Below are 25,131 nucleotides of genomic sequence, written 5' to 3' on the forward strand. Positions count from 1 at the left end.
GAAAGAGCCTGGGCTGGTAATAAAAAAAATCAGGAAATCCGACAAATAGGGGTCTGGTTCCCAAAATACGGGGACAAAATGAATAGGGGTCCATGGTCCAGGGTCCGGTGCCTTGGTTTCTGGGTCCGGGGCTGCAGAGTCCGGGGTCCGGGGCCTTGGTGCCAGGAACCAAGGCACCGGACCCTGGACCATGGAGCCCCGGACCCCGGACCCAGGGACCTACTGACGGGCTCAAGATAGGTAAGTATCAATATGTATGGGCTTTGGATGTATTAAAGTTTTATTTTTCATGTGTCAGTGTGTTTATTTGACTATTTTTTACACTGTGAAACTACAAGTGTCAGCGGGCCCTGTAATGCCCAGCATGCTGGGACTTGTGGTTCTCCAAGTCCCAGCTTGCGGGGGAGGCTTGCTGGGACTCATAGTTCCACAGTATTAAACAATAGATTATTCTTTTTTTTTTACACTGAATCAGCTCGATGCCCACTGCCCAGGGGCATCGAGGATAGCACCAGGCTTCAGCCTGGTCAGGTAAGTCCTGGAGGGGGGGACCCCTTTATTGGGGGGGGGGGTCCCCACTCCCCCAGGACCCCTGACCAGGCTGACTGGTTGGTAGGGTTAATGTTTTGGCCGCGGGACCTTATATAATAAGTGTCCCCCAGCTGTGACATTACCCTGCTGGCTGGTTTGGCCTGGGGCTGGGTCTTAAAATACGGGGGGGCCCCTATTCATTTTGTCCCCCATATTTTGGGAACCAGCCCCGGACCTGGAGCCTGGGGCTGGTTTTAAAAAAATCGGGGAACCCCTATTTGTCGGATTTCCTGATTTTTTATTACCGGCCCCGGCTCTTTCAGCCTGGTGCTGGTTACGGCTGTGAGGGGGACCCCACGCTGGTTTTTTATTTAAATTTTTTCTATTTTTTTTTTACACACTGCAGCCTGCACGGATCTGACTGATCTGTGCAGACTGGCTATACGAATTTGTATAATCGGCCGTATAAAGCAGTTGTATTTGACTACTTTGTAAATTCCCCTCCGGAACACGACTTTGCATACGGCTGAAACAGATCCGTATACGATTTTTTGTATTCGTAAATTTCCCCCCTAATGTCAGTGGAAGGGCATTCCATAAGGTGGGTGCTGTCCAACAAAATCCTGCAAGTGTAAGTGGGAATAGGTAATGAGTGTGGATGAGAGACGCAGATCTTGTTCAGAGCGGAGAGGTCAGTGGGGATGTATTTTTAGATAAGTGAACAGATATAAGTTGGTGTAGTCAGAGTAATGGCCTTGTATGTGAATAGAAGTATTTTATATTGAATGCGGTAATATACAGGCAACCAATGGAGGGACTGGCAGAGCGGATCAGCAGAGGTCAAACATCTAGCCAGGAAGATCAGCCTTGCAGTGGTGAGAGTCTTTTCTTAGGATAAGGAGACCATTGCAATAATCAATGCGTGAGATAATGAGTGCATGGATTAGAGTTTTTGCAGTGTCTTGTATAAGGCACGGATGAATTTTGGACATGTTTTTAGACGCATGTAACATGATTTAGAGACAGAGAATGTGAGGAATAAAGGACAGTTCAGAGTCGAGGATGACCCCTAGGCAGCGAGCTTGTGGCGTAGGATTGATTGTTGTGTTTTCAACAGTGATAGAGATATCAGGTTGGTAACTACTCTTGGCTGGTGGGAATATAATTAATTCTGTTTTGGAAATGTTCAGTTTGAGGTGGTGAGAGGACATCCAAGATGAAATGGCAGAAAAGGCATTTAGAGACACAGAGTAATACTGATGGTGACAATTCAGGGGAGAATAGATATATTGGAGTATCAACAGTGTACAGATGATACCAACACCAGAAAGAGTTGATTAGTTTGCCAAGAGAAGAGTTATATATTAAGAAAAGCAGAGGACTTAAGCCTGAGCCTTGTGGTACTCCAACTGACAGAGTTAGTAAAGAGGATGTAGAATCAGAGAAACGAACAGTGGAAGAGCAATTAGATAGGTACTGAAGGATGAGAACCAAGATTGTAGTGTTTTCATGAGAAGAGAGTGGTCCACAGAGTCAAAGGCAGCAGAGAGATCTAGAAGAATCAGATGTGAGTAGTGCCCTTTAGACTTAGCAGTGGCCAGATCATTGACTATTCTCATACTACAACCAAAACTGAACGGACCATTTCTGCATTCACTGCTAGCCCCCTCCCAGTCATCTTGGTCCATGAGGTTGCTCTAGCGCATCCATATGCATGTTATTATTATTATTATAATTTTATTTATAAGGCGCCACAAGTGTTTCGCAGCGCCGTACAAAGGAACAATACAGGGAGACAAAACTTGGCATAACATTGAATAAATAACAAAAATACAGTACAAATAAAGAGCACCACAGTTCAATACACATTACAGCTTAAATGTAAGTAGTGAGGACCCAATCAACATACAACTAGAGGCTTGAGGCCAATGATGGAGATGAGTATGAAGATGGTCACTGAGTGTTGGAGTAAAGGAGAGCTGTGAGTGAAATGTGAAGAGAAGTGGGCTTTGACAACAGGAGGGAAGAGGGCCCTACTCGGAGGAGTTTACAATCTAGTAGGAAGGGGAGACAGACAGATTACAAGAGGTGCAAGCGAGGGGGTGGTGGTTAGATAGCAGGATGTAAACAGGCAAGGGGTCGGAGAACCAGCTGGTTTATGCAGTGGAAGGGTACGCTTTGATGAATAGGTGAGTCTTCAGTGCCCGTTTGAAGCTTTGCAAGGTCGGGGAGAGTCTAATGGAGCGAGGGAGTGCGTTCCACTGAAGGGGTGCAGCACGGGCAAAGTCCTGTACTCTAGCATGGGAAGCAGTGATCAGGGTGGAGGAGAGACGACAGTCATCAGCTGACCGTAGAGGGCGGGAGGGTGTATGAATGGAGATGAGGTTAGAGATATATGGAGCAATGGAATTAGAGATGGCCCTGTATGTGAGTGTGAGGTGTTTGAAGAGGATTCTGTAGGGGAATGGAAGCCAGTGCAGATTTTGTTGAAGGGGAGTAGCAGAGTTAGAGCGGCGGGAGAGGAAGATAAGCCTGGCTGCAGCATTGAGGACATATTGGAGAGGAGTTAGTTGGGATTGAGCGAGGCCGGTGAGAAGAGCATTACAGTAGTCAAGCCGTGAGATGACTAATGAGTGGATGATCAGCTTAGTTGCACTCTGTGAGAGAAAGGGCCTGATGCGAGCAATGTTGCGTAACTGGAACCGGCAAGAATGGGCCAGGGCTTGGATGTGGGGTGCAAAGGAGAGGGAGGAGTCAAGAGTGACACCCAGGCAGCGGAGTTGGGGAACAGGGGAGATGATGGTGTTGTTAACAGTGATAGAGATATTAGTAGGGGGCATAGCTCTGGGTGGGGGAAAGATAATAAGTTCGGTTTTGTCCATATTCAGCTTCAGAAATCGCTCAGACATCCAGATAGAGATGGCAGCGAGGCAGTTGGTAACTTGAGAGAAAACAGTGGGGGACAGATCAGGAGAGGAGAGGTAGATTTGGGTGTCATCTGCATAGAGGTGATATTGGAATCCAAAGGAGTTAATGAGTGCACCCAGAGAGAAAGTGTACAGAGAGAACAGAATGGGGCCAAGGACGGAACCCTGAGGGACCCCGACAGGAAGGATAGAAGGTGGTGAGGTAGAGCCAGAGGCAGAGACTGAGAAGGAACGGTTGAAGAGGTAAGAGGAAAACCAGTTGAAGACTGTGCCAGAGAGGCCAATGTTTTGGAGTGTGTGGAGGAGGAGAGGGTGATCCACAGTGTCAAAGGCAGCAGATAGGTCCAAAAGGATAAGCAGGGAGAAGTGACCCTTGGATTTGGCTGACAGCAGGTCATTGGTGACTTTCACTAGGGCAGTCTCAGTGGAGTGAAGTGGGCGAAAGCCAGATTGAAGGGGATCTAGGATGGAGTGGTCAGACAGGTAGCTGGTGAGACGCCTGTAAACCAGCCGTTCTAGTATTTTAGAGGCAAATGGGTGAAGAGAGATAGGGCGGTAGCTTGTGGGAGATAAAGGGTCCAGGTTAGGTTTTTAAGAATAGGCGAGACCAGAGCGTGTTTGAAGGGTGAGGGAAAGATGCCAGTAGAAAGAGATAGGTTAAAGAGGTGAGCAAGGTGGGAGCAGCCAGTGGGGGAGAGGGAACTGAGGAGACGGGAGGGGAGAGGGTCCAAGGGACAGGTAGAGGGGGGGGAGGATGAGATGAGGGAGCGGACTTCCTCAGCTGTAGTAGGGCAGAAGGATGACAGAGTGGGGTAGTTGGTAGGGGAGGATGATTGGGGTGGGTGGGCAGCAGAGGGGGTATGGAAGGAGATATCATGTCGGATTACCTCAATTTTAGAGAGGAAGAAGGAGGCAAAGTCAGTGGCAGTGAGGGATGAAGGGAGGAGGGGTGGTGCAGGGCGAAGTAGAGTGTTGAAAGTATCAAAGAGACGTCGGAGATTGAAGGAATGGGAAGAGATGAGAGATTTGAAGAAAGATTGTTTGGTATAGGAGAGAGCAGCGCTGTAGGAGGAGAGAATAAACTTGAAATGGAGGAAGTCTTCCAGAGTGTGAGATTTCCTCCAGAGGCGTTCAGCAGAGCGTGCACATTTTTGCAAGAATCTAGTTATTTTGTTGTGCCAGGGTTGTGGTTTAGAGCGTCGAAGGGGAGCAGTGTGGAGGGGGGCTACAGAGTCGAGAGCAGAGGTGAGAGAAGAGTAATAGAAAGAGGCAGCCTGGTTGGGGCAAATCATGGTTGAGAGAGGAGAGAGGAAAGTCTCCAGGGAAGACAGGACAGTGGGGTCAAGAGATCCGAGGTTACGTCTGGTGACTGTGGGTCTGGGCAATGAGGGGAGAGGGGAGGATGAGAGGGTGAAAGAGAGCAGATTGTGGTCAGAGAGTGGGAAGGAAGAATTAGAGAAATCAGAGAGATTACAATGGTGGGTGAAGACTAGGTCAAGGGAGTGTCCGAGATTATGAGTGGGGGTGGAGGTCCATTGAGAAAGTCCAAAGGAGGTGGTAAGGTCAAGAAGGTTAGAGGAGGCAGCATTATTGATGTCAATAGGAATGTTAAAGTCACCGAGGATGATAGAGGGGAGGTCAGAGGCAAGAAAGTGTGGAAGCCACGCAGCAAAGTTATCAAGGAAAGGGGAGCAGGGGCCAAGGGGGCGGTAGATTACAGCCACATGTGTGAGGGAGGTGCACATGTGCATGATTAGGGGGGTACAGCCATAGCAGAAGGGGCCTCAGCATGCCACCATTTATCTGTATGCCAAATACTGACAGGCAGGTGTAAAGAGAGTAAAAAGTAAGTGCTGATACCCAGCACCGTGTGACCAGACTGGTCCTACATGTCTGGGCCTTTCTGGCATTTGCCCTGCCGCCCAACAGTGCTACCATATTTCTTACACCATTTGACCCCATTTGCATGCAACAAGGGTGTGTTCACAAGGGCGTAACTAACATAAGTGCAACGGGTGCAGCTGCTATGGGGCCCAGAGCAGAAGAGGGCCTATCTTTACTGCTTAAGTAATATGTTTTACATACATTTATCACCATCAGTTGCTAAATAGGGGGCCCTTCAAACCTTTTGCACATCGGCAGTTGCAAATAATCGGTCAAAAGGAAAATCATCATGGCATGAGAATTGCGTGAAGCTCACAATGAGACGAAAGTTACCTCTGAGCTGATAATCTGTAGATCGTAGCTAGACAAACACTAAATATAAATACAGTATGTAAACAGTATATTCTGTACCTTTCTATATCTATATATATGTAATGTATTGTCAACATCACTACTTTCTGCAGTGCCTTAGTATCCTGTCTTATTATTTTCATCTATTTTGTTCTTGAACAAAGGTAAAGAACACGTACTCTACATTTATAACATGACACTATAATCTTCCCTGTCTTTCCTAAAGATGGCCTCTTTGTCTCCTGCGAAACAGACAATGGAGCCAATTCTGTGCTTTCCCCGTCCAATATAATGTGACACCTGCTTTTCAGCTCTCCCAACACGCTGACACCGGGAGATTTTTTTCCCCCTGTTCTGACAACTTAAATATACCACCCCCAATATTCTAATAATGGCGGCTGTTTACAGAATATATCAGAAAATGTTACCGCACGCGCTACCGGCGACCTCTAGATATTTAATTATCTTTGCAGATGTCCCGTGTACTAATCACAAGTGCTGTTATGGTTCTAAAATGTGTTTTCATTTGAAGCAAATTAATATGCAGCAACAATCAGCAATCCACAGTCAGACATCTATTTAGGGAAAAGATGATACCGACAATTATCTCCAGCTTGGGGAAATATTATTTAAATAGGACTAAATGCTACTGTTTTGCAAAATATGCATTTTTTCCTTACATTGTATCCGTCAGCTACTGTACACTTTGGACCTTATTCTGATCTCTTCGGTCCTCCGTGTGATGTTTTTCATCTGCTATAGCGCGGGCGCGTTTCATCGCATGTGCAGACAAAGGGTGCGTGCGCCCACAGTGAACATTCGGTTCACCGGGTGCATTCGGTTCACCGGGGGGGGCGGAGAAGGCAGGGGTGCTGTGGAGCCTCATTAGCATATAGAAATGCCCAGCATTTCATGGAGGAACACTGGCTGTTCTCGGGCTAATGAGGCTGTGACAAACATGCGGGGGGTGAGCAGCTGTCATCACCGGATGTCAGCTTCCCGCCTTGTCCTTGCACAGGCCGCCCGCAGTTTAGAGTCACTATATAGATGTATCTGAACTGCGAGCGCTGGAGAAATCAGTCGATGGTTGCCGACCATCGAATGATTTCTCCCCGTCTGCGAATGGATGATAATGTAAAATATCCATTCGCAGCAGTGTGTGGGGTCCTGCATGCGAGGGGGGGGGGCAAAATTCACAGCCTTGCGAGTCAATCAGAATAAGGTCCATAGTGGAGGCATTTTATGTACTTAAATAATATTCAGAGCATAGGCTTAGAACATCGAATATCAATTTAATAGGAACTAGTGACATCACCGAGGCATGCAACACTGTGGGCTACATTTACTAAGAAGGGAGTTTTATTGAAGATTAGGATGTTGCCCATAGCAACCGTTCAGATTCTATCTTTTGTCTTCTAGAAGATCAGTGGCAAACTGGATACTGTATGGAATAGAGCAGGGGTCCTCAAACTATTTTGCTCTGGGACCCCGTCAGACAATAAAAATAATTTACAGGACCCCAGCAAACAGGTTTCTCAGACTCATTAAATCACTGACTGAGATTAGAAAAGTCATCAGCCTGATGGTCAGCAACATGGAGACACGGCCCCGTACTTAGAAGGCTGGGACCCACTTTGGGGTCAGGACCCACAGTTTGAGAACCGCTGAAATAGAGTATTAATATTTAACAGTACAGATGGTCTATAGTATAGGCTGATTCAAACATTTTAAAAAGATAAGTGGTCAGGAGAAAGGTTAAACATATAATAAATAAATAAATACACAAACATGATAGAACCAGTACTGCACTTTTTAAGCTCACAATCTTCCACCTCATGGTAAGGCTCCAGTCTCTTCCTCCTGGCAGCTACTCTCTGGTACATTGTGATGTTTAAGGGCTCAGATCCACACATACTGTACAGTAAATGTGGTAGAAGAAGCTGGTACACTGGGCATGTGCAAAAGCTCTGTTCTGTCTCACTGCATGATGTGGTGGCAGCTCTACTGATCATATTAGATACCAATGATAGTGTCATAATTCAAGGCACTTGCCAAGAGAAGGGGGGATTCTGGGCAACCATAACTCCCCCCCCCCCCCCCTCCGCGTTTGCCTGTGAAGATGCTACATAAATAAGAAGTAGAATTTGATTGGTTGCTATGGGCAGCATCCTATATTCAATAGAACTCCCATCTTAAATAATTTACCCCGATGTGTGTGGATTGAAAGGTCTACAGTGTTTAGGTAGACAGTCAAGAGGTTGACAACAAAAGGTACACAAGAAAAAGATCGACATGGTTGACTTCAGTTTTTCACAGTTTTTGAGTCAATGACAACACCTGTTGACATGGACCCCCAATTAGTGTAGTGTGTACCCTTGCATGGCTCACTTTGCTTGCCATGTTTCAGGCCTGGTGCCTCGCTCTGCTGGCACTTCCCTCTGCACACTTTACCATTCCCAATTATAATTCACATATATGGTAAAGTATAGAAACGTCCTCAATTTTTTTTTAAATAACCCATGTCGACTTTTTTATGTGTAATGCCCATGTCGACATATTGCATGTCAGCCTTTTGTCTGTGTTGACCTATTGCATGTCGACATTTTGGTGTCAACCTATTGACCTTTTGGTGTTGACCTATTGACTGTCTACCTAGACACTGTACACCTTTCAACCGATTCCCAAACACTTTGGGGCATATTTAGATGTTACAAAAAAAAAAAACACAGAAAGAATCAATCTTGATCGATGTTGGGCTTCCAAGGCTACAACACACAGGGACAATTATTTAGACTGGAGGGAAATAGATTCTGTACCATTAGGAGGAAAGGCTTCTTTATGGTTAGGGCAGTAAGGGTATGGAACTCCCTTGCGGAGGAGGCAGTATGTGTAGACACATTAAATACATTCAAAATAAGGTTGGACAAACATTTACTGGAAAAACAAAAACATCCAGGGGTACTATCAAGCTAGGCTTGGGTAGGGGAACTGGCAAATGGTGTGTCGCTAGGGAGCGATATCCAAACTATGCTGGAAGCTGGGTGACTGTGTATAATGATTTCTCATGGAGTGTTAAGGTGCATACACACTGTACAATTTTTTTGACCAATTTGATTGAAAGACATTTCCATTGAACCCAGTGTCCTGGAGGAAAGATGTTGACAAAAGATATTGTCAACAAACAAACAATGAATGATGATGTGCATACCCGCCAAATGTTCATCAAGATTGTTCGTCAACTGTGCGTGCAGCTCAATTAGAATATCTTTCAAAAAGAGCCTATAAACTGTAGCTAGATCTTTCTTCTTTCGTCTGTCGTCAATATATTTTGTCAAAATCTTTATTCCAGGACACTGGAAATGTCTTTCAACCAAATTGGTCAAAAAAATTGTACAGTGTGTATGCACCCTTAGAATGAAGTATCCCAGAGGATGTATCACTTGTAAGAAGATGGAGAACACTAAATAAACTATTCAGTAGATTTAATGAAGATTTTACAATACAGTTCATTCAAAGAGTGCAATATGAGATAAAGCATATAGGATATATGGGATAAATAAAAGCACTTGGTAACTGTTAAGACTTGTAAGTATTAGATGAAGTCCCAAACTGTAAAATACAGTATTTTACTGAAGTGACTGAAGAAGACTCGAGAAACTGTAGAAGACTGTAGCTGAAGACAATGACTTTGATGCTGAGGAAAGGAAGACTGTGATTAAATATTATAGGACCCAAGACAGTAGCTGTGGAGTTGAAGAAACAAAAAACTGTAGCTTAAAGGTAGTAACAATAACAACTGGGGCTTGAAGATTGTAAAACCAGAACTGTGACTTTAAGCTGTAGACTCGAGAACTGTAGCTTTGAAGACTGTAGTAATAATAATAAAGACTGTGGTTTGAAGATTGTAGAAGAACACTGTGGCTTTAACTGTAACTAAACACTGCAGCTTTACCTGTAGCAGAACACTGTGGCTTTAACTGTAGAAGATCATTCGGCTTTAACTGTAGAAGATCATTGTGGCTTTAAACTGTAGAAGAACACTGCATCTTTAACTGTAGAAGAACACTGCAGCTTTAACTTTAGAATAACACTGCGGCTTTAACTGTAAAAGAACACTGCATCTTTAACTGTAGAATAACACTGCGGCTTTAACTGTAACTAAACACTGCATCTTTAACTGTAGAAGAACACTGTGACTTTAACTTTAAAAGAACACTGCAGCTTTAACTGTAAAAGAACACTGCATCTTTAACTGTAGAATAACACTGTGGCTTTAACTGTAGAAGAACACTGCAGCTTTAACTTTAGAAGAACACTGCGGCTTTAACTGTAAAAGAACACTGCATCTTTAACTGTAGAAGAACATTGTGGCTTTAACTATAGACTTAAGAACTGTGGCTATGAAGTCTGTAGTAAAACTGTGTCTTGAAGGCTGTTACCACAGGACTACAGCTTTAAGGCAATATAAGGATACTTCGACTTTAAGGCTGTAGACTCAGGAACCGTGGTGGTGAAGACTGCAGGCTCAGGAAGGTGAAGCACTGCCAGATCCATTTTAAAACCTGAAGCACTGGCAAGGTGCCTGAGGGCTGAACCCTTTTTAAAAGGGAGACTGCACCAATTGCCCTGAGCAGCAATTGGGCAATCTTCGTCTCCAACATGGCGTCTCCCTGTACAGGAGACACATGTGGAACCAGGACACATCCATGAACTACCCAGCCTCCCGGCGTAGCGTGCACCTGCTATGCCGGACTTCTCAATAGTGGCTGCAACATGCCATGACCCAGTACCCGGACTCTGCTTCCTAGCTGCCACTGTACTCCGGCGTCACAAGGACAGCACATGCCTGGCGGGGAGACCACCGAAACCAAAAACGGAGGTAAGTCTCTGAATACTGACAGGTACAACCCATAATCTGTATTTAGTCCAAAGCTAGAATAGGTAGATTACTGTACACTACAGGGGGGTATCACAGCTAGGCTATATACACCTTAGTTAGATCTGAAACAACAAAAAAAGGTTGAACTTGATGGGAGATATGTATTTTTTCAACCTCAGCTACTATGTTATGTTACTGTTTCTTCTCAAGTAGCCAATGGGCAGTGTGTAGCCATTATTCTATAACAAACACATGCATTTCATCTATCTGTATTAGCAGTAAGTGACACCCAGTGCAAAAATGGTCCCCGGCATGTGCTGAAGATGTGCATGACTGGAAAGTTGGCCTGATTTGACCATATTTCCTATCACTAACCACTTGGCTAACATTTCAGTAGGTTACAATATGGAAACCATACAGGTGGGAGGAAACAAGGTGCAGTCAGGGGGATTCATTTGATGGATGGAAGAGCATGCCTACATCTGTAGGTGGTCCTTGTTTTTTGTTTTTGTTTTTTTGTCCATCTACTTTACTACATGATAAAGGCCTTTATACTTGGCCAAGGAAGGCACTGTTCAATTAAACTTCATTTGACTACCAAAGGCAAATTAATGATAGGGCAGGTGATACTACAACCCCAGGCCTGCACATAAAACTAGGCCTATCATCATGGCAGCATTATGACAATGATGATGAAGTTGATGACCGGCCCTCTAGCTAGAAGCGGGTTGGCTGCTGTGTGCCGAGTGTACTACCAACCCAATGGGTAATGGTCAGGATTGTTAGATAGATAATGGTGCTATGCTCTACTCCTTGTATCTGCAGACATGTGTAGTGAAGATCATCAGTTACAATGTGTCTGAATCCCTTGGAAAATGACTGTCAGTCAGTGATATAATCAAACACTTCACTTAATAAGTTACACAAATATAATGATGTAGCAGAGTCAATTACAATCATACTGTAGCTGTACTATCAAATATTCATGAATAGGGGGAAGAGAGAAAGTGTAGATCGTTGGACTGGGTATACTTGGAGGTCCCGGTGGTGTTAGTAATGGGGACAAATGTCTGATGTGACTACGGCGCCCCGCTAGTCTGGTGATGGTGCCTCAAGGAAGTTGTAAGTGCCGGAACATGAACTAACTCCAGGCTGACCTATGACTTTGACATCTGCAATACAGTTTTACCATATCATAGTAATTACGCTGAATATATGATCATTTCCTAACTCCCATAGAGATCCCTTGGTGGGTGATATATCTATAGCATTAGTGATTTATTATTGTGATCTAATACCATTAAATTTTTGCATGGACCACTTTTAAAATGATTCAGGGACATCTGCTTATTAAATATATCTTAAATAGCTATTTACAACACATATATATTTTCATGGTAAGCCTGTATAGTGTATAGTCTCTTTTGTATAGTTTATAGTAAAGTATGAACCAAGTTGGCCGACACAAAAAAAGTGGAAAAACTTGTGTCAACCTTTTGAGTGTCAACCATGACCATGTCGAGCTTAAGCTTGTGTAGACCTTCTGCTAATGCCAACCTATGGTATGTCGACCATCTCCAGGTGTCAACCTAGTCACTGTCAACCATTATTGGTCAACTTAGTGTCTGACAACCTAGGCATTGTCGACCCAGGGACCATGTGCCATCAAACTAGCCATATGGCAACTTCCGTTCATATCATTTGGCCATAGAACTTTTTATGTTTTTCTTTCATAATGAAGAGAAAACCCATCAGTTTAAACTATTTTCCCTTTTGAAAAATGTTGTAAACCCCTCTTCCGAAGAACAATAAAACTCCTCCGCGTCCTTAACTCTACTGTTAGCCGCTGGTGCTGATACAATATACTGCAGTATTATAGTAAAACAAGAGTTTATTACATGGCCAAGTAAGGTGATCTTTTGAAAAATGCACAACTGCTTTGAAATAACATAAAAACTACTTAATTTAATCTTCTTCCATACAATTTCTATCAGGGAGAACAGACACAGCTTGTTAAAATAACAAAGAATGTAGGGTTTCTATTCACAGACAAAGTGTCCTCATTCAAATGCTCGTTCTAAAGCTAGCTATTCTCCGTGCTTGGCTTTCTGTGCGAGGGGGAAACACGACTCCATAGAGACTCTGTTGATTTCGTTTTATGTTAATTGGCTCTACTCTTTAAGATTCACAGACTTGGTGTCACCTAAATGGCACACACTCAGAATTGTCTTGTTGTGTGGAAAAGGTAGACGGAGGGAGGAGGAGAAACATTAAACAGGTGGAGAAGGGTAAAACGGCATTATCAAATGTTTCATGGATCAAGGACCGGGCTCGGGCTTATTTCAGAAATAAAACAATTGCTCTGCGGAAATGATTGTAACATGAGGTGTCGGGTTACTTGTAAAGTCCTGAGAATTTAGCAGTGTGTGGTGGCCTCGCAGAGATACAAAGATAGACTTGTTAAAAGTTAGATCTTTTGAACCTATAGACAGGAAATGAGCAAATACTTATATACTACTAATTGTAATTAGAGTTATAAGTGCGGCTCAGGACTGCTCTGCCAGTAATACCTTGCATTAAGCCCTCTAGAATCCTGGCTGTGCTTTGTTGTGTTTGAAAACCCTAGAGGATCAGATACAAGCTTTTAGTGTAGATGTTGTCTTGATATGTAGGTCACCGCTTGTAATAGCCTTCGAACATTTGCAAGAGTAGGTTTTGTATGGTTCATAGCTGACAACCTAAAGAAGAGACGCACACGTAAGAATGTCTTTCTTACCACTACAGTTATGTTTGATCACGCTTTATCAACATTTTTCTTAAGCATCCGAAACCAAATGAGTACTTTATTTTATTGATATATTCTTTACTGATTTTGTTGATGATTATATTGAGAAATGCAATGAAATTACATTTTTGGATTACCATGGGTATGTGTGCTTCCAATACCGATGGTATATACAGATGGAGCACCTCCCAGCCAGCCTGAGGAATCACCAGATCTCCTGAGCTGGCACAGGCTGGCGGACAGGTGCTCCATCTGAGGTGGATGCACGAGCGTCTCACACGCATGCGCGTTCCCATCAGAACGACGGCAGGCAGGGGCGGATTGGCCTACCGGGAAACCGGGCTGTTTCCCGGTGGGCCGGCATATTTGGAGGGTAAAAGGCCGCCCTCCCTCCTTTACAGGGCCGGCCGCGGCATCTTCGTGCATTTTGCCCTGATCCAAGATGGCCGCGGCCGGCCTCGAGTGCTACCACAGTTGAAATGGCCGCGGGAGGGCTGGTGCGCATGCGCGCGCACGCAGCTGCTCCCGCGGTCCGGGTGATATGGCTGTGCTGACGCTGCCCACGTGATCCAGCAGCAGCGCGCAGGACTAGTTTGCGCCGCTGGGCTGGATCCGATAGAAGGCGGCGGCGGAAGAAGCAGGCAGCCAGGCTGGCAGCAAAGTCAGTCAGCAGATGTCAGTCAGCAGATGAGGGGGCGGCCACTCCAGGAGGGTAATTAAATATGCAAGAAATGGAAGAAATAATGTGTGGCCACAGCCCTCAGTGAAGTAGACTAGTGTATGTATGTATGTAATATATATATATATATATATATATATATATAGTGTGTATATATATATATATATATATGTGTATATATATATATATGTGTGTGTGTATATATATATATATATATATATATATATATATATATATATGTGTGTATATATATATATATATATATATATATATATATATATATGTGTGTATATATATATATATGTGTATATGTATATATATATATAGTGCAGAGGCTCGGCACTCCCAAAAACAAATTGCGGCTTGCAGCTGGTGCCTTCACAAGGGGGTATAATACAGGCAATAGGTGCGGTACTCAGACGACCACACAACGGCGGTAATCCATTATCAATGTTTGAAATGTATTGCATTTCTCTTCAGGATATACAAAGAACAAAAACTTACATACCTTTATAGATAAGTACATACAGGGGGTTCAGCGTGCTGGGAACGGAACTGTGTATCCGCCCATTCGCCGAGGAGGTGATGACGTCACCTCCTCGGCGAATAAGTATGTACTTATCTATAAAGGTATGTAAGTTTTTGTTCTTTGTATATCCTGAAGAAAAATGCAATACATTTTAAACGTTGATAACGGATTACCGCCGTTGTGTGGTTATTTGCCTTATTGCCTGTTGATATAGGTCTAGGGTATATGTGATTCATTTTTTTTTATGTGGGAACTGTTCATTCAACAGATGTATTTGCTATATATTAGAAGGTATGCTTTTTAGTATGGAGCCTTTGAGGGTTCTTTAAATGTGATCTTCCCTGCATGAGGAGCTTTGTATTGCAACGAGTACACACATTGAGATAAAGTGGAGAGTGCTAAAACATTGACAAGAGAAATTGTACGTTGGAATTATGTTCAGCCTTGTGTATAATATGACTAATGTGATTGCTGGCAGAAGAGCACTATGAGAGATGAATATTGCTGACACGTAAATGGTGCTTTTTTATGTTATTTGCTTCAGCCTGTTACACGGGAGTAAAGTGCTCTTAATAGGTATCTCCATAGCAACGGCGTGGTCACGGCGGGTCAGGTGAACGCACAGGCGCGTGCTATTGACTTCACCCGCCTGGTCCGTGGTGCGCATGCGGGAGTCAGGGATTTGCACTGGAGGGTATGTATAAATATGTTGTATGTATGTATGTATGTATGTATGTATGTATGTTTTTACGTCCTGATGAAGAAGCATATCCATTAAATCTTTGAAACGTTGACAGATTAATTCTGGACCTCATAACTTATTGGTATTTTGATTGTAGGTGATTCTCTCCGGGTCCTGCTCTAGCGTCTGTAGTTACCCTAACCCCGCTGTCGCCTAGCAACAGGATTCTCCAATGGAGTTGCGTGTGAGTTCAGCTGCCACGGCAGCACCACGTGACCAACCAGGAAGTACTGTTCAGAGACATGCAAAGAGAGAAACACAAAGACAAACAGAGCGAGACTCGGTTCCGGTCCACTGGTATAAATGTAAGTGCTTTTGTGATATGCATTGTTCTCACCTTGACAATGGATTAACCTCTGAGACGTTGGTTAACTCCTTGTGTTTCATGCTGTGCTGTGGAAGTCCGAGTGTGTGCCACTAATTGTTCTGTCTCTATATATGTGTGTGTATGTGTATATATATATATATATATATATATATATATATATACGCCACCCTGCTTCCCCCGCCACCCTGCTTCCCCCCATCCTACCTGAATCCTCCACCACCCCACATTCTACGCCACCCTGCGTCCCCCCTCCCTGTATCTTCTGCCATCATGCAACCTACGCCACTCTGCGTCTCCCCTCCCTGCATCCTCCACCACTTTGAGACTCCCCTCCCTGCATCCTCTACGTTCCCCCTCCTACTCTGCATTCTGTGCCACCATGCCCCCCTCACACTCTGCGTCCTGTGCCACTCTGCGTAGGTCCTCCCTCCCTTCGTCCTCAGCCATCTCCCCTCCCAGCACTGTACGCCACCCTCCGTCCCCCCTCCCTCCCTGCATCCTCTTCAACCTGCCATTCTACTCTCACCCCTCGTCACCCCCTTCTCACCCTTCATCACCAACCCCGTCTCACCCTGTGTCTTCTCATTCCATTGCATAATGTGAACTTTAGCTCATACTGTTTGGCATAATGTGATTTTTGTCTCATAGGGTGCTGCATAATGTTATTTTTTTAACTCATTCTGTGTGGCATTTTGTGAATTTTGGATCATTCCATGTGTCATAATGTGAATATTGGCTCATACTGTGTGGCATAAGGTGTACATGTTTTTCGATAGAAAAAAGGGCCCTGTTGTTATGGTGCATAATGTGTTTAAGGGAGGTGGCCCATACTTAGTGTCCCACGGCAGGGGGGGGGACAGTTGGGAGACCCCCTGTCACCCCCCCCCCGTCTCTTTCTCCACAGCCCCTCAGGCTACAGAATAGACGCTGTGCGCATGCGCCTATTCTGCAGCCTGAGGGGCTGGGGACATAGCCAGCAGCTCAGAGAGCCACTAGCCATGCCCCCACAGCAGCGAAAATGGGGCGTGACCTTGTTGAAATAGGCCACACCCCCTTGCCGCTAGGCCACACCCCAAAAAAATTTGGGCGCGCCTGCGGCGCGCAACTGCCTCCTTTGCCCCGTATATGGGCTGCTTCAAGATATTTCCCGGGCTGGTTTTCATTCCCAATCCGCCCCTGACGGCAGGGATTGGGGGAGCTGTGGGGCAAGTGGGGTGGGCTGTGGCAGTGTTGCAGAGGTCGCGTGAGCGTCTTGTGCATGCGCGCCCCCTTCCTTCGGCTGGCAGCGGCTGGCAAATGGCGATTCTATCGCCAGGAGCAGCTCCAATGGGAGCTGCTACATCTATAGTAAACTTTTTGGATACAGTACAATTTAAGGATAAAGTTAAATTTCAGAATACAGTAAACTTTCGGGATACGGTAAACTTTTTGATTAACTCGTTGTGAAATTCAGTTTTTTTGCTTGATTTCAGTAGACTAGTCATGTTACAAGTGCAAGTAAAAATACATACCTGAAGATTAATAAGAGCTTTTAGTACTGTTAACAAACTTCTTAACAGCATTAAAGACATCAGTGCCCTAAGGCTGGATTACATGTTTGCAAATCATTTAATTATTAATACAATATATGAGTTTTAAAAATTAATGGACATCTTCATCTTTGCCCCTATTCTATTTATTTTCCAGTTGCTCGTGCTCTGCTAAAACATTGCTTTGCCAAAAGCATGCACTGATGCTGTTTAAAGCACAAAAATAGACAATGGGGGCGATGTGTTAAACCTAAAGAGTACAAGTGCACATACGTATCTATTTTATTATAGACCACTAAACTTAACCATTTAACTTCTCGATATAATCCCTGAAATTAAATATTCCATTGAGACTTTTTGAACTGCAATTCTTTTAAAAGTCTACAGATTCCTACTACATCTTTAGGACAAAAGGAACTGATGCAGGTCAAAAGTGTAGACTTACTAAGCCGGATGTAAAGTGAAAAGTGAGAAAGTGGAGAGAGATAAAGTACCAGCCAATCAGCTCCTAAATGCATGTCACAGGCTGTGTTTGAAAAATGTCAGTTAGGAGCTTGTTGGTTGGTGGTGTTTAGCCACTGTATCAATTTTCAAGACATCTGGCCCATTGTCAGTTAAATAGCTGTGACACTATTGCCCTTACTACTTTGTAGAAATCCACCAATAACGCCTGGGGGGATCCAAATATCCGCAAACAGTTGCCTGCGCAATTCAGTTTGGCTCCATGTCACAGTTAGAGTACTGGCAGATTCAAGCAATTTCAATCATTTTTGTGCTAGCTGCCTGTGGCCACCTACTACTGTACAAAGATGTGCTTGGTAGGTAAGACGTAGGCAGAATATTATAAGCAATTGGAGTGGCCATGTATCAATCTTACCATGCTTCACTGTTGCCAGGTGTAACTTATAGCTGCACTGTAAAGCAAAATCTTTATAATACACTAGTACAATTTGGGATATTTTCACCAGATCCCAACGGATCGGGCTGAGAAATCAGCCCAAATTAGATGTGTTTGACATCCCCTCCGACCCGATGCAAGGTCCTGTGTGCATTGGGTGGACCCTACAGATTGAACCACTGCCGGTTCAATCTGTTGGATAAGGACCCATCAGCGGTACATTGCGGGTGCTTTTTAGTGTTGGGCCCAATTCCGCTGGCACACACCTATGTGCAGTGTGCAGGTATGGGTGGCGGAGCAAGCACATTCAGGTGCCAGGCTGTGCTAAGTGTCCAGGGAAGCAGCGAGTGCTCAGCTGCGCTGAGCATCCAGGGGGGTGTGGTCAGTGGCAGGTCCCAATCAGCAGCAAATGCCAGGTTGTGCTGAGTGCCCGAGGGTGGGGGTGAATGGGTGTGGACTGTGAATATTGTCAAACTTTAATCAATATTGTATAAAATAAAATTATTATTCTATTTATAAAAAGCAGATATTGTGTTCTCTGCAGCATGCAAGTAGAGAAACAAAAACACACACAGTATGCACAGACCATAACCACATATAAGAATACACATAGAGGTTAACAGCTCTATTAGCCAAAACCATATGATTTATTACACAAGGAGAACAAACCTTGTTTTCAAATGAGAAGCTGACTGAGACCAAATACGTTAAGTCCTAGTGCACAGGTTACACATCAGAATATCATTATGTTACAGGTTGCCTTGGTTAGGGCCATCCTGCCAAGTACAGGTCTCAGATCTAAAAAACATATGTTGGATTGCATGGTAGTTGTGATTTGAAGGGCCACATAATACTGGAAATAATGTAAGGGATGTGAGACTGAGGGAACAGAACAGGTCCAAATTACATGTTTTTAACTGTTTTTATACATTTGTAACAAGTTTAGATACAAAACCAAAACCAAAACACTTAAGGATAGGTTTGGCAAAACCATAATGACAATACTACAATTATTATTAGGAAACAAACCTAGTGGTCTGCGAAAAACTCTAGTTTCTGAAGTGCAAAAACATTTTATAGTTGATGATGATGACCGTAATATGCTTTTTTACATTCTAGATTAACATTATAGTTTTAATAGCACAAGTGTTCAGGCAAATCTTTATTTATAAACAATTTGGAAACATTAATGTTTAAATCTTTATCAAACTTGTGTTACTCCCCATTTGGAAAAGTGTTAAACTTCCAAATGACTCATCTCACATCTTCTGAGTTTACTTCTTGACACAGCACCTCCACCACAGGATAATAAACAGGCAACCAATGGAGGGACTGACAGAGTGGATCAGCAGATGTTGAATGTCTAGCCAGGAAGATCATCCTCACAGAATGGGGTCAGTGAGTCTGTTCTTGGGAAGACCTTACCGGTCTTCCCAAGAACAGACTCACCGACCCCATTCTGCGAGGATATTGCAATAATCAATGTGCAATGAGTGATGAGTGCATGGATTAGAGTTTTTGCAGTGTCTTGTGTAAAGTATGGACGAATTTTGGATATGTTTTTTAGATGCAAGTAACATGATTTAGAGACAGATTGAATGTGAATGTGATGAATAAAGAACAGTTCAGAGTCGAGGATGACCCCTAGGCAGCGAGCTTGTGGAGTAGAATTGATTGTTGTGTTCTCAACAGTGATAGAAACATCGGGTTGGTTACTACTCTTGAAATAAGGTACAGAGAGTCTATTGTAAAGGTCTGCTTGTAGCTGCTTGTGGTGGGTACATCCAAATGTGGAGACCCCAGCACCACTGAGAAATAAATTGAAAACAAATACAGGTGGTTGTTCCCTCCACTGGTGCTACAGGTGTGAAATGGTACGTACCTGTATGATGGGGTGCGTTCCTCTTCTCCCAAACATAGAATAACAAAAGTGTGGGGTAAATACCATAAGCCCTTCCTTGTGAAAGTACGCTCCTCTTCTCTGCCTTAAAGCTCAAATCTTTCAAACAGATGGATACCCCGTCTCATGTGGAATATGCAGGAGGATCTACCACACTCTATAATGGATAATTGTATGGCGTGCCCCAAAAGAAATTAAGAATTGCATATAGTGTGATACCATTTATAAGACAATAAAGCATACAGAACTGGAAAGTGAGTGAACCACAGGGCATGTTACCGTGGATGGTGGAGAACTAGAAATAAAATTTCAGTCCTCAGTAAACACAGATAAAGAAAGGTGATACCCGGGATAGGACCGCTGATATCTGGAATACAAGGTAAAGTCCAAGTCACATAAAACAATCCTCACTCCAAACGCATTTTAGACTGCTGCTGCAGTCTTTTTCAAGGAGAAGGACACACAGGGACATACCATTTCACACCTGTAGCGCCATTGGTAACTACTCTTGGCTTGTGGGAATATAATTAATTCTGTTTTGGAAATGTTGAGTTTGAGGTGGCAAGATGACATCCAAGATGAAATGGCAGAAAGACATTACAAAGGGAAAAATATCCAAAGAGGTAACAGCATATTATAAAGTAATTTTCAAAACATGAAGTAGTAGTAGTTTGTATATTTATAAGGCGCCACAAAGTGTCCGCAGCGCCGTACATAGCAAACAAAAAAAACAAATTTCAAGGTAACGTACAGGGTGTGTTGATAAAATACAGCATAAAAAGAAGTATAGCTGGGTAGAACTGAAATCAGCATCAGTTCTGAAGTAGGTGTCGGAATTGTTGAGGAGACTGAAGATGAAGTAGAGGAAGGGAAGAACAGGGCAGGAGCGCTGGTGAGGTAAAGAGGTAGGTTGAGTTATCAGACTAAAAGGAGGTGGGTGGACGAACGAAAAACAATAGGATAAGTGGGAACGGATGGAGGAGTAGGGTAGTCAGGATAGGAGGAGCGAAAGAGGTTAGGAGGAGGAGGCATAGGCTAGTTGGAAGAAGTGGGTTTTGAGGGAGCACTTGAAGGAGGTAAGGGAATCAGAAAGCCTGATGGGTTTCATGAACGTTACTTTTCACAGTCCTTATGATGTAAAGCAGCCAAAGTAATCATGTTACCTGTCCATTTGCCCGACAGCTGTTTTGTTGGAGCGACCACCTTCCTCAAAAGCATGTGGCATAATTTTTATCTTTAAATGGATGAATTGTTGAAAAATATTTTCTCCATCAATCACAATATTGCAATAGTATAGGAACAGCTAGTACTGACGGACCAAAATAACCTAAGGAATTAAAGAACAACATAATATGTAATTTGTGTGCTATGCAATATACGTTGACACCAAAGCTGTTTGAGTGCCACCTGATTCTGCTGGACCCCGCCATAGGCTCAGAGCAGAGCCTAGTAGGCATAGGCAAACTAGGCAAATGCCTAGGGCGTTTGGAATGCCTAGAGGCACCAGCAGCTGCTGCTGATTAAAATGATATGTAGCATGCCTATATTCTGTGTGTGAGTGAGGCTGTATCTGCATATGAAATAGTGTATTCATGGAAATCACTGTAACATAGCATTCCGTATGCAGGTACAGCCACAGTCGCACACAGAATATAGGCATGCCGCATATCATTTTAATCATTGGAAGCTCCTTGTGTGTGATGGTCACATAACAATGCAAATAAGATGAATTTTCAGCAAAGGCACCCAATATTAGCAGAACTGCCCAGGAGCTGCATGGCCTATTGAGGCAAGATGTATGAGGAAACATCTGTATCCAAGCAGAGGCAGAGGTCACAGTGTTAGCGGCTGTAAGAGTGCTGTCTGTGGATGGGTTGGTTGTGCAATAGTGTTTGGCATATGTGTAATGGGCATTATGTGTGTCATGTATAAATGCATTAATAATGTGCGACATGTGTAACAGGCATTATGTGTGTCATGTGTATAAGGGCATTAATAATGTGCAAAATATGTGTAATGGGCATTATGTGTGTCATGTGTATAACGGCATTAATAATTGGCAACATATGTGTAAGCGGCATTATGTGTGTAATTATGTGTATGAAGGGCATTAATAAAGGTTGGCATAATGTGTAAGGGGCATTATGTTTATAAGGACATTAATAATGTATGTCATGTGTAAGGGGCATTCCTGCGTGGTATTATCAGGGGTGCCGAGAGAAAGGGGTAGGGGGTACAAATTACCCAGGCCAAAGTCTGATGGAAGGGCCCAGTGGGGGCCCCCTCCCCTTAAGTGACAGCAGCAGCTGCAGCTCTTCTCCTCTGCCCAGCACACACTGCTTTGTGCTGGGTTGCAGTGTGGCCATGGAGGTGCTTAAAATACAATATTTTCTCAGGATTTTTTTTCTAAGGATATAATGTGAATAATGTGAGGAGTAATGAATATAAGGTAAAGTGGTACTACTCTGTGATGTAATGTAAATAAGGGACACCGTCGCATGATATAATGTGAATAAAGTTGCACTACTGTGTGGCATAATTTGAATTGGGGGTACTATTGGGTGGCCATGCCCCTTCCCAGAAAGAACACACCCCTGTTTGGGCTGCGTACCGAATGTGTGCACTGTTTCTATTTAAAATATTGCGGGTAGGAGCACCAAAATGATAACTGCTATGCCGAGGGTTGATGGTGCTGGGAAAGGGGAGCAGGGTCAGAGGCGGAACTAGCAGTGGTGCTAGGGGGCACCAACCAAAATCTTGTCTAGGGCATCATTTAGGTTAGGGCCGGCTCTGGCTCAGAGATAATACCTATATGTTAAGTGTTTTCGAGGAATACACCTCTTCATCAGGGCACAGCAATGCTGTGCCCTGATGAAGAGGTGTATTCCTCAAAAGCACTTGGCTTTTTAAATACAGCTATGGTGTTGTGAAAGTACCGTGTTGGAAACTTTATTTATGTCTGAGTGCCTCTGAATTTGGAGTGATATGCAGATGGTAACAGACAGTGCACTGGAAAATTGCTTATTCATGCGGAGTGCCGACATATGGTGGACAGTATTTAAATATAGATAGATAGATAGATGTAGGTTTGTTTGGCACTCTCATCAATAGGCTAATATATATATATATATATATATATATATATATATATAGTACACTTACCCCCCCACTGTGGAAGGAGTCCAAACCGGCACACGAATAGTGAAGAAAAAAGATGTGGTTTATTCCATAAGTACAAGAGTTATAACAGCGGTCCCGACAGCTGTTTCAATTGGGTCCTACCAGTCTTCATCAGGGGCCCCTGATGAAGACTGGTAGGACCCAGTTGAAACAGCTGTCGGGACCGCTGTTATAACTCTTGTACTTATGGAATAAACCACATCTTTTTTCTTCACTATTCGTGTGCCGGTTTGGACTCCTTCCGCAGTGGGGGGGTAAGTGTACTGTATTACTATTATGGACCAGGCACCGAATTCTACTGTTTAAATGATTGGAGTGCCGCCCTGTTACCCAATCCCTTATATATATATATATATATATATATATATATATATACAAAAATACAATATGGCCTTCGTCTTGCGCTAAAGGATATATTATTAGCTTCTGCTCCGATAAGGCTCCCCTGTTAGTGAGAGTCTAACAACAAAGATACAAGAAAAATAATATATCGGAGAGTGCTAGACTTAGTACCACCTAGTCAATCATACAATAGTTACTGAATGAAACACCAATCACATTTCATATGACAATTCTTTGTCCCCTTCCAGAATGATACATGAGATTCGTTCAAGATGAAAGCTCTTTATTAAAACCCAACTCGTTTCGTCAGAACGACTTCATCAGGGGTTTGACAAAAGAATTTATTATTAGACTTGTGTGGCAACTAATATTTAATTCAGGACAAGGTAAAATCAGTAAGATGATAAATTTGGGGGAAGCCAATCCGGCTTAGTGTGCTAGAAAATTTCTGTAAGGATGAGATCCTTGAATATTGGGCTCACAGGGCCGTATTCATACGGATAGACCTTATAGATCAAGTGAAAAAGAGATCCAGATAAGAGTATCACCTCTCAAATAGTCACCACAGTGTAGTAAAGTCCCAAGCTCCTTCACTGGCTGATATATATATAATTTCCAAACACATGGACGGCACTCGCATATATTAACAGTAAAATATATATATATATATATATATATATATAAGGAACAAAGGATGCTGGACGGCACTCGCATTCACAACCAAAGCAGTCAGTCAAATAAGAGTCTACACACGGAGGTGCAGTCGACGTTTCGGGTCTCTGACCCTTTATCAAGACAGAGTCTTGATAAAGGGTCAGAGACCCGAAACGTCGACTGCACCTCCGTGTGTAGACTCTTATTTGACTGACTGCTTTGGTTGTGAATGCGAGTGCCGTCCCGCATCCTTTGTTCCTTATTTTTCCCTCTGGGAGGACAGGACACCGCAGAAGTTAGAATTTGGTTGTGCGGAGTGCCAGGCATTATTTGGATTATATATATATATATATATATATATATATATAACAGAAGTAAAGCAGAGGGCACTCACCGTTTGGATGAAAAACTTAGGAGTTTATTAGAAGTCAGGCATGTTTGTTAACGTTTCGATCCTGGCACGGATCTTTGTCAAAACATCAGCAGGAGATATACAGTGATCCTTTCACTACAGCCACACCAGGTGGCTAAGTTTTTCATCCAAACGGTGAGTGCCCTCTGCTTTACTTCTGTTATTTATTGGATTGCATCCATTGGAGTGAGCACCACAGCGACGACTGAATTGTCATTAGGTGCGGACTTTCTGTGGATATATATATATATATATATGTTAGCCTGTTGAGGAACCCCCTTCCACCAAAATTTAACATGTGTAAACAAAAAATCATGGGCACATACCCCTATGAGATGATTGAAAGAATGCTGACCAATTACTGCACCAGGATTTGCGGACGTTCCCACTCAATAATGAACAAAAACCCTTTATGCCACATGAATGTATCAACCTTGAAAAAGGCCACAAGGCTGAAACAAGTTTGGAGCTACATACTACATCACCCCACTCAGGACATTCAATAACTCATCGGAACACGAGAAGTCATGAGGATTCACTGCTACACTACAGCAACTGTAAAGGGTAAGCAGCAGGGAGCA

General features: G+C 43.4%; 1 long non-coding RNA gene across 1 annotated transcript in view; it reads left to right on the forward strand.

Moving 5' to 3' along the window:
• The window catches only part of LOC146020613 (uncharacterized), a 110,087-nt gene that overhangs the window by 22,218 nt on the left and 62,738 nt on the right, over window positions 1–25,131 (forward strand). The window contains exon 2 of the long non-coding RNA XR_014450817.1: window positions 15,405–15,612. This is a non-coding gene — a long non-coding RNA (uncharacterized LOC146020613). The remainder of the gene's footprint in view (window positions 1–15,404; window positions 15,613–25,131) is intronic.

Source organism: Crinia signifera, chromosome 1 (genome assembly GCF_055691185.1).
Source record: "Crinia signifera chromosome 1, ASM5569118v1, whole genome shotgun sequence".
Taxonomy (NCBI): domain Eukaryota; kingdom Metazoa; phylum Chordata; class Amphibia; order Anura; family Myobatrachidae; genus Crinia; species Crinia signifera.